The 15,142-nt window shown below is 39.6% G+C and overlaps 1 pseudogene; it reads left to right on the top strand.

Annotated features, from left to right (window-relative positions):
* Positions 1 to 13,575: 13,575 nt before the first annotated feature.
* Positions 13,576 to 13,672, top strand: LOC122125969 (annotated as a pseudogene).
* The last annotated feature ends 1,470 nt before the right edge of the window (positions 13,673 to 15,142 follow it).

The following is a 15,142-nucleotide window of genomic DNA, read 5'->3' as shown; positions in this document are numbered from 1 at the left end:
CTGTGCAAGTCCTGCGTCTTAGCTAGGATGGAGAATGCATAGGCAACTCTCTACTCATATGAATAGGTTGTCATCCAGGTCACCACAGTTATATCTGTCATCCTATACTCAAGAAAATACACAATACCTCAATGAATAAGACAAAAAGTAAAGAGAATGACTACACAGAATGCAAGATGCTGCCCATACATGTATGGAAATATAGATCCTGTGTTTAAATGATGAATTTATGACTATATTGGCCCCCACCAGGGCTTCATTTCAGGTCCTAGGAACTGCCTACCTCCTTAGTGCCTCACAGGTTGGTGTGTTCACCATGACCCATTCACCAATTGGGGCTGCTAGGCCTTGAGTTCAAATCCCAGCACTGCCAAAGATTCATCTTGATTTGAGAAGCCAATCAATCCACCTGTTTTCCTCTCCTGTGAAAGTCCTGGGTCTCAGCGAGGATGGAGTATTCTATATAGACAACTCTATAGACATTCGAATAGGTTGTTATCCATGTCAGCATAGTTATATCTATCACCATACTCAATAAAATACACAATACATCCATGAATAAGACACAAAATAGAAAGAATAACTACACTGAATGCAAGATGCATACCACACTTGTAGGTAAAGGGAGATCCTATGTCTAAAAAAGTCCTGCTTGTTATTTTGTCCACTGCTGGGGCTTCAAATCAGGCCTTGATCCAGACCTGACATTCTAGTCTTCAAGGATGGTGAGATTTCCCTTACCCCAAAGTGCAACAATGCTACCCAGACCTCAGTTCAAATCCCAGCACTGACAAAAGATTCATTCTCTTGTCAGAAGCCAGTCGTTGAACATGTTTTCCTCTCCTGTGTAAGTCCTGGTCTTCCACTAGGATGTAGAATGCATAGGCAACCCTATAACTATAGGAACAGGTTGTCATCCATGTCAGCACAGTTATACCTGTCACCATACTCAGTAAAATACACAACAATGCAAGATGCTGTCCACACATGTACGTAAATATAGAACCTATGCTTAAATTATGAATTTATGACTATCTGGACCTCCCTGGGACTCGATGTCAGGTCCTGGGAATTGCCTGTCTCCTTCGTTGCTCACAGGCTGGTGTCCTCACCTTGACCCTTTCCTCAATTGGGCCTGATAGGCTCTGAGTTCAAATACCAACACTGACAAAAGATGAATCCTGATGTGAGAAGCCCATCGATTCACCTTTTTTCTTGTCCTGTGAAAGTCCTGGGTCTCAGCTTGGATGGAGAATGCATAGGAAACCCTATAGCCAGGGCAATAGGTTGTTATATTTGTTACCTTACTCAGTAAAATACACAATACTTACATAACACAGAAAAGCAGGACAAAAAGTACTCCAAAGGAAAGATGCTGTCCATACATATATGTAAATATAGATCCTATGTTTAAATTATTAATTTATGACTATCGTAGCACATCCTGGGGATCAATGTCAGATCCTGGGAATGGCCTAACTCCGTTGTTGCTCACAGGCTGCTGCGATCACATTGAACTATTCACCAATTGGTCCTGCTAAGCCCTAAGTTCAGATTCCAGCACTCCCAACAATTGGATCATGCAGTAAGAAGCCAAGTGTTAAACTTTTTTTCCTTTTCTCTGAGAGTCCTGGTGTCAGGCATGATGGAGAACACGTCTACAAATTTAGATTACATGTAATAGGATGTCATCAATGTAATAAAGGGAATGGGTGTCATCATAGTAAAATCAATGGTAAATAAACGAATAAAACAAAAAGTACAAGGAACAACCACACCAAACGTGTATGGACTGAACATCCATAGGTAAGTACAAATCCTGTATTTACAATGTATATAAATAGTATGTTTTCCAAAGCTTGGTCTTGAATTTTGGCTTAGAGTACAGGCCTGACTTTCTTATGTTCAAGTACAGTGAGCTTCCACTTCTTCCACAGTGCTGCAGATATACCCAGAGTTCAAATCCAAAGCCTGGCAGAATAAAGGGGGTGAATTGCAAGCCAGGAAGCTAATCTCTTTCAATTATTTTTTCTCTGCAGGGAGCTTGAACTCAGGTTGTGGTAACTCTGCCTCAGCTTCGAGCACCCTATGTTGAGGTGCGGCCACTGGACCCACAGTAGATCCTGCGATCCTAGACCCCCAGGCCTTTTGTGGCAAAAATGTACAGAAAAAAATGCAGCGAGATGGCCTTTTTATGTTTTCTTCCTTTGCACAGTGACCCTCCTGTGTTTGAATGACACTGTTGCAAAGGGCACTTCACCTTGCATTGCTGAAGGTTGTCAGGCTATTGAAGAAGTCATAGGTCCACATGACAATGTAGGCCTTGATTTCGAATCCCAGTCCTGACACCAATCAATGGCAGAAGATACTAAGAGACTTGTTCCCATCCATGGGAATAACAAGGTAATATTATCAATGTCACAGTTGAATGAGTTGATGGTGTATGATGCTCCTATAAAATTAGACAGCATCATTTCAGGAGACTGATTTTATTTAATATTTATGAAGCATTAAAAGAATACTGTTACAGAATGCAATAATTTCAGGATATTGATTGATTTACTTAATAGTTTGTTAAAAATGCAAACAATAACATTAATTACATGGAGGCATTATAAATACCTAAGAATTGGTAGGAGTGCAGCCTATATAACTGAATAATGTATAGACATCTCTGACACTCTATATATATATATTTATTTGTGCACTACCATCTGCACGTCAATCTGTGCTTATTTTGTCAACCGCTGGGGCTCGATCTCAGGTACTTGGAACTGCCTGTCAGCTCAATTTGCCCCAGGATGGCAGGCTGACACTCACCCATTCATGAATTGGGCCTTGTAGGCTGTGAGTTCAGATGCCAGCACTCCCAAAAAATGAATCGTGTACTAAGAAGCTGATGGTGACACATGTTTTCCATTTCTGTGAAAGTTCTGGGTGTCAGGAAGGATGTGCAATACATATGCAAACCTTTATCCTATGTAATCAATGTAACCACTGTTCTATGTGTCATAATAGTCAATAAAATGAGTAGTCAATACATGAATAAAACAAAAAATAAAATAAATAACTACACTGAATGCAATATGGAATCAACGTATGTATATAAATATAAATCATATATTTAAAATGTGCACAAATAGGATGTTTTCTACTGGTGGGCATCGATTTCAGGCCTAAGGAACAGACTTGAATTTCTTGAATTCAAGTAGGCAAGCTTCCCCTTCCCACACAGTGCAACAGCAGGGTTACCTAGACCATGAGTTCAAATCCCAGTCCTAGCAGAAAAAAATTGGCATCTCCATGCTATGTGATGCCCAATTCGTAGGTATTCCATTTGGCCTCCATTTAATGAATGTGATTGTTTAAATGCTTCATAAAGTATTAATTAATACTGACCAGTGTCTTATACTGTAATTGTGTATAATTTTATCCTCAAGTCATTCAAGTACTGCCCATTTAATCATGACATACATCACATTCCTTTGGTAATCACATGAATAGGAATGTGTTCCATAGGATCTCCTGCCATTTGTTGGTGGCAGGACCAGGATTCAAACTGTGGGCTCCAGCTCCTACCACTTAAACCTGAGGACAGGGAACTCACAGGTCTGTCCAGGAACATCAGCAAAACCAATGATTAGCCAGGCATCAGTGGCTCTCAGCAGTCTTCCTTAAAACTTACAAGGCTGTGAAAGAAGAATCATGGTCAAAGTCACCCTCGTTAGGAAAGTCCTGTCTAACTTGTGCCAACAAAGCCAGAAGTAAAGCAGTGTGGTTCCAGAGGTCGAGAGCTAGACTTGATCAAAAGCTATTCACAGATTGTGCCCAGATCCTGAGTTCAAGGTCTGGGAACAAACAGACATACACAACAATCTGTGCAGTCATCAGGCTAAAGCAGGTCACCCTCTTGTCCCCAACTGGATTGGACAGAGTTCCCTGGGAAAGGGGCTGCCATCATTTTGACTCCGCCCATTCTGCCTACATCACAGGATTCCAGCCACACCCCCATTGTTTCATGGTTCTTTCTGACCAATGGGATACAAGAATTGTGGCCACGCCCACATTCCATGTTGCCAAGTAGCACCTTGATTCCCTCCGTTTGTTAACATCACTACCAGCAGTTGAGGAAGGTAGAGGTGGCTGAGTGGTGAGCAAGAGACTTGAGGCCTAGGAGGAGAGGCCTTCCTCAGGCCCACCATGTACCTGCCTGAGCCCCGGCCCTCTCCCCCCTTCACATGGAGCAGCATTTCAAACCTGGTGCTGAGGGCTCAGACCCATGGTTTCCTCAGGCAATGGTACAATGGTGTGCCACGAACCAGCTTGGGGTCTGACCTGATCCTGGCTCCCCTGTCCTCTGCTCAGGGCTTGAGTGTCTGTCATGCCTCTGCCATTGCTGCTTGCCCCACCTGGAGCAGCTGCCAATAGCTTCTGCCAGCAACATATGTGAGTGGCTGCCACACAGCCCCGTACCCTGTGACCCCATATCCCCTCCCCTCCAACCTGGACCCTGCCTCCCCTGTGCCCCACAGTCTAGCCCAGGCCCTGGCACAAATGTGCCCCAGGGGTGGGGGTGGGTGTTGACCCGAGGATCCCACCTCCATCCCCAGCGGCTAGTGTCCCAGGAAATGGGGAGATGCAGGATGGGGTGAGGAGTGGGCGCCACAGATCCCCTGGCCTGGAGCAGTGGGAGCCACACAGCCACACATCGGCACCCTTCCTCTCCCTGGTGGGAACCCGGTGGCTTTAGTCAGAGGTGTGGAGCAGCATGTCTACACCTGCCTTCTGGGGTCTTTTCCTTTTTTTCTGGGGATGGGAGGTGTTGGATGCAGAAGATAGAAACCCTTGCTGTGTGAGCCCTTGTCTTCCGTGTTCAGCCAACCTTTCACCTGAAGACAGACAGAGAGAGACAGAGAGAGACAGACAGAGAGACAGATCATCTTTTTCTTTGTACAGCCTGACTGTTCTCAGGTGAGTGATCAGTTGGCAAATTGCAGTTGCTGCATGGATGAGTCATCTGCCACCGGTCTGGATGTGTGTGTGTGTGTGTGTGTGTGTGTGTGTGTGTGTGTGTGTGTGTTTGTGTGTAGAAGTGGGTTGTAACAAGGAGGCTGAATGCTTTGGTAACTTCTACCTGCTACCTGCTATCTATGTAAGGGCTTCACAGCTGAGGTCTGGGGGCCTGGAAGGGTGAGAGGCTTGAAGGGGACACAGCACTGTAAAATTACAAGAACAAGGGATCTGTGTGCAATGGAGCTGTGTACTCCCTTGGGCCTGGATGGTGGCAGTGGGAGCTTGGGAGGACCTGGGAGTGCGGCCTGCAGGGGATGGCTTCTCAAGGGGACAGAGAGTATGACCAACACTTAGTAAGGCTATGAGTTCTGCCAGTATGGAGCACAACAGCATAGGTCAGACTCTGGGTCTTCTCATCATGACGCCTGATGGGCGAGGCCAAACCTATTTTAAATCTTGAGCTGTGATCTTCAGATCTCAGCCTCCTGAGTACCTAGGATTATAGGTATGAGCCTCTGGCACTGGAACTCTGGTTCTTTTTGCTATATTAGGGTTTGACCTCAAGTCCTTAGGCTTGCCAGTCAGATCTTCTACCATGCAAGTCAAGCTTTTTTGTCTTGGGCATTTCTGAGATGGAGAATTAATATATGCTCAGCCTGGGCTGGATCATGGTCCTCCTATCTGTGACAGGCATGAGCCACCAGGCCCGGTCTTCTGTAGTTTGGATGGTAGATATGTAGCACCATGCTCAGTCATTGGTTTAGATGGATTGTCCCAAACTCAGTCCACGGCAGCCCATTCTTGACCAGAGGTGAAGCTCTGGGTTGGGCCTCAACCATTGTAATTTAATCTACTCATGGGACAGTTGTAAGGAAACAAAGGATGAATACAGAGGGATCTCTGCAGCAGGGACAGGCACAGAGGGAGGGTCAATCTGATACTGTTCTTGGCAATTCTGTGAGCATATGAAAGGAAGATACCCGGAAAGATCTCAGATGGTGTGTGTAATTAATGGTGCAACAGGTATGGGATTATTGCCTATCTCCATGAGTAACGGGATTCTTCACTTTGTTCAGTTTTGAAGCTGGGGAAACTGAGGCACAGAGAAGCCGGGTGACCTACTAATGATGCCCAGCTGACAGGAAGCTCAGCCTGAGTTCTCTGCTATGCTCCCTAAGACAATGGGTGCTATTCAGTCCACTTCTTGTGGTGGGAAGTCCACTTCTTTTCAGTCATGGGGCTTCAACTTTGGGCCTGGGGCAGCTCCCCGAGCTACTCAGCTAAAAGCTAGCACTCTACCACTTTAGTCACAGCACCACTTCCAGTTTTCAGGTGGTTCTTTGGAGATAATTGTCTCACAGTTGTTCATGCCTGGGCTGGCTATAAACCATCATCTTCATATCTCAGCCTCCATTGTACTTAGGATTATAGGCCTGAACCACCGTCACCTGGCTTAAGTGTAATTCTGACCGTCTTTCTTCCTCTTTCTCTCTCAGGAACTGATTCAATGGGTGCTAGAGGAGGTGGCCCAGCATCCCCATGTGGTTGGAACCAAGATGGCCCTCTCATTCTGGAGGTAGGCTTTGGGTCAGAAGCTGTCTCGCTCAGTCTGTTGTACCAGCTCCATGAGGTAAGTCCTTCTGTATCCTGGCTACACTGTGACAGTTATCCATTGTCCATCTAGCCTTACTGGACTGAGTACTGTGTTCAATGCTCTTTTCTAGAAAATTCTGGCTAAAATTATGACACATACTTACAGAATGAAAATATAATGCCATCTTAAGAAAGTCATTTAGGGTTCTGGGATGTGGCTTCATAATACGGTGATTGCCTAGCATGAATGAAACCCTGGGTTCAATTCCTCAGCACCCAAAATTGAAAAGGAAACACTGGAAGTGGTCCTGTGCCTCAACTGGTGGAGGGTTAGCCTTGAGGAAAAAAAAAGCTGGGGAATAATTCCCAAGTGCTGAGTTTCAGCCCCAGGACTGCCAAAACAACAACAGCAAAACAACAACAATGAACATTTAATTAGTAAATGCAAAATACAGAACCCATACCTGGAATATATAATTGCTCTTTCCATACTGATACCTGACAATAGTCCCTAATTCATGTACTTTACCTATGTTAGGATACTGTGTTGAAAAAATGTTTTGTTCATTAGGTCACAGCAATTAATACCAGGAATGTGCTTAGATGTCAGGTGAAGATTAATTCTGGAAATTCAAAGATTCCAAGCTTTGAGTAGGGTCACTACTAATCACAATGAGAAGAGTAGTCTAAGTGAGATTTGGAAACTGTTTTGGCCAGTCATCGCACCAATAAAGCAGAGGCTAATTATCAGTTGTGACAAAAGTGAAAGAATAACTCCAGATGGAATGAAAAAATGATAGTAACTAAGGTATAGCAAAAACCGTTCTAGGGAACCATTTTTGGTTATTGAAGAACGAGTTATCAAGTAAGCATATGCCTCATTGCCTTTAGCTTTCAAAATTTCCTATGCTAGTTCTTAATCTCTGGGTGATAAATGTATCTCCTTCTATGCTGTTCTTTTATACCTGATCTCCTTTGCTTTCTAAAAATACGTCTTTCTATATTTCTTTATGAATATTTCCTGATACTAAATACACCTACAAAGAGGAAAGAGGATGTTAATTTAAGAGTCCAATAGCTCATGAGTCATTAATGTAACAAAGTGGAAAAAGGGGGCATATTTATTGCTACCTCAATTATTCTGAAAAGCTGTCACAACATTTGGTTCAGATTTCTTTCATTCTTTGTCAACATAGTGACATAAAATGCATATAAATGCAAATATGAGCCGGGTGCTGGTGGCTCATGCCTGTAATCCTAGCTACTCAGGAGGTTGAGACCAGAGGATTGTGTTTCAAAGCCAGCCTGGTCAGGAAAGTCCATGAAACACTTATCTTCAATTAAGTCCAGAAATCCGGAAGTGGTGCTGTAGCTAAAGTGGTAGAGTGCTCAATTTGTGCTGAAGAGCTGAGAGACCGTGCCCTGGATCAATGTTCAATCCCCACAACCAACAAAAAACTGCAAATATGGCTTTAAGTCTCCCCCAAAGGAATGATGAAGTCAATAGTAATTGTCCCAAATGATTTAGTGGTGCACCTACTTTTGCTGAGTTATTTGTTATGGTTTTTTGCTAAACATATTCTTTTCTTTAAAAATTGTCAATATTAGCTTTATAATAAACTTCATCTAATATTTTTTGGTTCAAAAGAGAAGTACATACAATTGATATCACTTAGTTTTCTTACTGTGTTAGTTCAAAGCCAACCCAGGCAAGAGAGTCTGTCAAACTCTTATCTGTAATTAAACACCAAAAAAGACAGAAGTGGACTTTTGGCTCAAGTAGTGGAGTACTAGCGTTGGGCCAGGTGGGAAAGAAAGACAACTCTTCAGGGACAGGGGCAAGTCTCTAAGTTCAAGCCCCAGAACCAGCACAAACTAAACAAACAAGCAAACAAAACAAACCCTGGGTATTTCTTTGGGACTCTCCTTAAAATAATGGTTGTCTGAGATGAGGCTGCTTTTGCTGATCATACTCACTGGATCCTGCTATTTTGAAATCCTTATTGCTATGGAAAACTCAGGACCAGACTAAAGGAATTGATAACTGATTCCTGCAACAAGAGAATCATCTCAGGAGTGAAACATCCATCCATAAGACACTTAAAATGTCCATATCTTTGCTTCTTTGCAGTAGAACACTTTTAAAACAAAGTTACTTCCTTTTGTTCTATGCTGGCCTTCAAATGGTATATTGTTTCCTTTTGTAATACTCTCAGACAGAAGTTTACAGAGGAGGTTTATATGAGTAAAGGACACACTCAAAAAAGTCAGGGACAGAGTTTCCTTCCAGCCTAGGATTCTTTTCTTATACAGCAAAAAAGAAAGCAATAGTTAACTTCAACTTTGTCATTTCTCTATGTTCAATTCCTCTCCTGGGATCATTTTCCACATCCATTAACATTTACTTCCAGTAACAATTTATGGTGCTGCTCCAGAAAAAAAATGAATGTTTTCTGGCTTCATTGAAATAGCACAAAGACACTTTTGGACATGAGGTAACACGTGTTTCAGAGACAACTTAGTAAAGAGAAATGAAATTTAAGTTGCTTATAAATACATTATCCATGAGAACATTTTGTTCAAACTTCTTATGTGCTCTGTAAATTAAGGTGAATTTTAAATGGGAAGAAGGTTCTCAGATCTTTTATTGTGAGTCTATGTGCTGTGCATTAATTTCCCAAGTGTACATGAGTTAACAGTAAGAGAAACAAAAGCAAATATAGGAGAAAAAGAAGTTCTTTGTTTATGTATAAGTGTTCAATACAATATAGAAGACGCTACAAATAAGAAAACATTGAAACAATAAAACCAAGTCCAGTATGTAGATTTATGGGAGTGAAATAGAGAAAGCATTACTCCTAAGTGGAACATGAAGCATGAGGCCACTCCCTTTCTACATCACGCTTGCTAATCATGTAAATGTGCAAAAAGGAGAATGGAAGAATGATTCTGTTTCCAATGCAAGTCAGATATGGGAGAATAGACTTAACTGGAAAAAAAGAGTCCATCTTGAGAGAACAGGAATTATAATAGGAATGAACCTGGTGGCTAAGATCACACATCTTTTTCATTCCTTTTCTTATATTCTTTTGTTGCTCTTCTTGTTGTTGTTGTTGTTGTTGTTATTGTTCGTGGCACCTAAAATATGGGACAGGGCGCTGTCCCTCTGAAACACAGCTCAAGGCTAGTGCTCTTCCACTTGAGCCACAGTGCCACTTCCTGTTTTCTGGTAATTATTGGAGAAAAGAGTCTCCAGGACTTTCCTACCCATGCTGGCTTTAAATCCCAATCCTCAGATCTCACAACAACTTGGTTTATGATCACATTTCTAACAGTGAACACTCAGGATATGTAATGTATATGTTCATCTACCTTTATATGAATTCTTGAGTCAAAAATCTGGGCTACAGGTTAGACTTTACACTCACAAAAGTGTTTGAAGTTTGAAAGTTGATACTCCTGGAAAAATAAAACCTAAGAATGTAAAGGAGTCTGGAAGTTCAATTTACATCCAGCTTGGACAGTATAGGCTTTGAGACACTACATCTAATTAACCAGCCAAAAGCTGGAATACCAGTCACGAGCAAGATTGCTGAATAACAGCGTTAGGTTTTTGCATACATACATACAAACATACATATACACACAGATGCACTTATAGGTGCACAGAAAAATACACAAATGAAACAACTCTCAGTATATGTAGAAAAGTTAGAAAACAATAGAAAATACGTCCTGAGTACGACTAGAATCAAGTGATAATTTTTAATATTAGAAAGTCCTCAAGTGAACTTTCCCCCAAAGTTGAGAATATTACATAGGTAGGGACCAGAGATGTAAGAGAGTCAAGTAATCATTATTAACGGGATAGGATCCTTGGTGGAATGAATCAGGGAACCTTGCAGGTGCATCTGAAAATGTTCATATCCTGTGTCAAATGTGAAAACATCTTTGAAAATAGTACATAAACAGTCTGAGCAATCAGTCTAGTGGATAACATCATAGGAGAAGTTCAAAATTGCTAGTCTGTTTCTATATTAAATAAACAAACTATGGCAGGGCAATGTGATACAAGCCTGGAATTCTAGCACTCAGACAGGAGATTAGATAGTGGAATTACATAACAATACCTTCCCTGGACCAGGTAGAATAATTTTGTCTCAGTAAAACAAACCAAACAACAAGAAAGAATACACAATTCAGAGTTTGGGCTAATTTTGTCATTATGTTTTGAGAAGTCAAGTTTCAGAATGAATGCAACTCATATATATCCTCACTTGCGTTTTAAATGCTCTCATCATTACAGAACATTCCTAGATGCAAAATAGCTCATGATTCCGATCCAAAAATTTGCAAAAGTAAATAAGCATCATTCTGTTGGATTCCAAATAAATGTTGAAGGATTACAAAAGCTTAAGTCTGGAGAAATAACAAAGTTCGTCTAATGTAGGACTTTGTAGACCTTGTTAAATTAGAATTTAGGTTTAAAATATATTTTTTGGTTTTATTTGTAATTTCATATTCCATAGGATACTACAAAATTCTTTTTAAGGAGAGGGATTAATTGAAAAATTCACAAATGATCCTGGCATTCTATTTGCCTAGATATTCTTTCAAGAGTGTTATAATTAGAACATAGTTACTAGATAATTCCCACAGGTCATGTACACCATATTAATGGGAATAATCTACACAGAGTTGCCAACAAATGGATGACATTAGTTTATATATTTAGAAAAAACAATTTTTAAGGGTTTGGTTTAATATGGTATGAAGAGAGTAATTGTGTGACATCTTCTTTCTTCTACCTATATGTAACACAGGAAGCCATTACCTTATTTACGTGCCTCTGTATACATGGAGAAAAATGCTAGGTTTGGGGTTTGTTTTCAATTTAGATTTTGTTTTATTGGTTCGTCCTAGAGTTTGAACTCTTGGCCTGGACAGAGTCTCTGAGCCTGTTTATGTTCAAGGCTCGTGCCCTACCACTTCAACCTCAGTGCCATTTGAGTCTGGCTTTTGTGGAGAAATTTTTTGGAGATAAGATTCTAAGAAACCTTCCTGTCTGGGTGGGCTTTGAACCATAATTTTCCTATCTTAGCATCCTGAATATCTATGATAGCTAAAAAAGTATAAATATAAATAATATTTGCACGTGTTGTGATCCCAAGAATACCAGTGGTGGAAAAATAATGCAGCTCAGTTTATTGTTGTGTTCTTTTCAGAACAAGGAGGGCGTCACATTAGCAGAGGTGTAGTATTTTGTCAAAATAGAGATAAGGTATTCATGATGTGAATTAAGTAATTTTAAAGTGCCCCTTACAAGTTGGAAACTGTTAGGCTATGATGACTTTATGGCATAAATCTTGGGATTAATGGTCATAGAAATAATAGCTTTCTCTGATAAAAAAATTGCTAAGTTCCCTTGCATTTCACAATTGCTTACTGCTAATTCCTGCATCTCAAGGAATTGGGGCCCTGAAATATAGGAAATGACAAATTAAGATGGGTCTTCAATTACTTTGTGTTGACATGTTGTGTGGGCCTTGGTAAGAAGTCTTGCCCTTGTTATCTGATGATGCAGGTACCTGGGACCTGGGATCCTATGACCCATGGGTCCTGCAGAAGAATAATATGCTTTAGGCATCTTAGCAAAATTTGGGCATAATCAGTAGGAATGCTTCAGAAATATGGAGAAAAAGTTTGGGACTAGCGAGTTAAAACAATAAACAGAGCAGCAGAGTAAAATTCATTATAGATTAGAGGAAAACATTTTTTTTACCATGTGAATTCAGAAGACCCAGAACAGTTAGAATGTATTACAAGTTTATACTAAAGACATTGCATTGATACTTTTTATATTCTAATATATATTTTAAACCTAATTGTTTATATTCCAATCCTATTTATTGGAATAAATATCAATTTATTTGTCAAATTATCAACTAATTCTAGTAAGTTTCATTGTGTGAAATATAAAATCAGCACATATAAATATAAAATATATAACTATATTTAATATAATTAAAAGGCACACGTTTTCATTGTTCTGTTGTAGTTACTGTATCAAAGGCAACTCTGTTTTAAGTATTATTCCATTATCTCTGCCTCAGTGTTTGATAGAGTTAGACCTAAAGCTTTACCATTTGTAGATTTACAGCATGTAGGCAAGGGGAAACACTGTGATTAAAACATTATCAATTTAATGCCTAATAATGAGGAGAAACATATGGACTTCTCCTGCAACTATGAAAATATTTGGTGATAAAAAGGCAGTAGTGTAAGTTCCTGCCTGGTTGGATGGTAGACAATCCAGGACATTAAGTAATCATGCATATGAACAATTTTTTCACCTTCTTGGCTTTAGTTACTGTTGAAATGGAAGGTATAATAAAAATTATATTTTGATAAAATACCTTCTAGTCTGAACAGTTCTATTTGAACTGTTCATCTCTCTATCATCCCTTGTAACCAAGATTAGTTTTGTTCAAGTAAGACAATTTACGTTTTCAGGGTAAGATATTCTGGTTGGTCTGTTCCCACATGGAAGAAGGGTAAAGGCTCAGGTAGACATTTGTGCCAGTAACACCTCATTTGGGAAAATGTCAGCTGGAGAAGTTTAGAAGTAGCTCTTAAGCAATGCTTACTTTGAATTCATTAGGTCCACAAAGCTAATTCAGTTGGATAAATAAGTACTTGAAAAAGCCATCACCTTTAGACCTATCTATAAATAATTGAGAGTATGATAAAATTCCAAATAAAAAGACTTGATAGTCATTGACAAAAAAATTTGCAAATGTGAGCAATCGACTGATCAATACAATTTTTCCAATATTCACAGAATTTTAGGGAAATAAGATCGATAGCATTTTTAGGAACAAGAAGGTTTCCTTGTTACAAGTAGGCACCCATAGATATAAGCCTGTATAAAGATTGCATCATTAACAACTTAAATTTAGAGGATACTACATGCATCAGCAGCACGTATACTCAAATTACAATACAGAGATTAACATGGCACTTGCAAAAGGATAATATGAAAATTTGAGAAGTATTCCATATTTTTCATTCTTCAGATGCAAGAAATGAAAAACAGTTATTAAAAGGTTGATTACAAAATTACAAGTGTAACAATACACGTAATTCATATAATTAAATTTAGTTTGACATCAGTGTATTAAATCTTCAGCTCAGAAAGGCGTTTACATAGCATAAAATTTACAAAACTTCAAATTAGACAACATTGTCATTTTATCCCAAAGAAAAATAAAGACCTAGAAAAAATAAGGAATCAAACTGTTTCTATATGGAATGCAATCGGAAAGGAAACATTAATTAACCTATATATTATAAAGTAATGTAGAATTCAAAGTATATCTAGGAGAAAATAAAATAAATTATGAACATTATGCAAACATAGAATATAGAATATTTTAAAATATACTTTTTCAGACAAGCACCAGAAATATTTTACTTTCTGTACTACTCATTTCAACAGGTAAGTTAAAATTATTTCTGATTAAAAAATCACAAACTCTGAAGAAATCATTATACATGTATACAAAAACTATTGAATACATTTTGACATCCAATGCAGGCAATTCATTTGGAAGAATTCCGCGGAATCCATTAATTTTTACAGTAAAATATTGGTGTTGCCGGGCACTGGTGGCTCATGCCTATAATCCTAGCTACACAGGAGGCTGAGATCTGAGAATCATTGTTCAAAGCCAGCCTGGAAAGGGAAGTCTGTGGTACTCTTTTCTCCAATAAACCACTAGAAAACTGGAAGTGGAGCTGTGGCTCAAGTGGTAGAGTGCTCACCTTGAGCTGAAGAACAGAGGGATACCTCCCAGGCCCAGAGTTCAAGCCCCATGACAGACCAAAAAAAAAAAAAGATATTGCTCTTATTTGTTTGTGAAAATATTTTGTAGGGACACAAAAGATGGACTTGCATTTTTGAAATTTAAGAAACTTAACCCGAACATTAGGACTTAGTTGAACAATTTGTACAGCCCTCCACAACTTCATAGAGGGAATGACACATACTTATCCTTTTGGCAATATCAAATGCAGTTTCTTCTATGTTGTTCTTCAGGCCTGGTTTTATATAATGGTTCAACAGAAGGAGATCCAGCGTATCTTTGCTATCTCAATTCTCAGCAGCAAGATACAAGGGGGTCAAGAAGCCTTTAGTTTGGGCATTGGTATCTGTATCATGATGACGTAAGAAAGAAGCCACTCTGGTATTATTCCACGTATATGCACTGTGCAGGGGTGTCCAGTCATCTACAATTATTGTATGTGCCGCTTGAGACACCAACTCATTGACAATGTCTAAGTGTCCACTGTAGGCTTCTCAATGAAGAGGGGTATACTCATCGTCATCCCTACTATTCACATGAGTGGCCATTTGGAAAGAAGTCTCCGTACTGTAATAAGCCGAATATTTTTGGCAGCCCAATGAAGAAATTTGCTTGGATCTTTCTCCATTTTTTTTTCTTTAATTGATACCATTCCTTACTTTTTCATCTTG

Source organism: Dipodomys spectabilis, unplaced genomic scaffold (genome assembly GCF_019054845.1).
Source record: "Dipodomys spectabilis isolate Male_0828 unplaced genomic scaffold, ASM1905484v1 ptg000268l, whole genome shotgun sequence".
Classification (NCBI taxonomy): domain Eukaryota; kingdom Metazoa; phylum Chordata; class Mammalia; order Rodentia; family Heteromyidae; genus Dipodomys; species Dipodomys spectabilis.
Note: the sequence above shows the minus strand (reverse complement) of the source record. Positions and strands in the feature narration are given on the sequence as shown.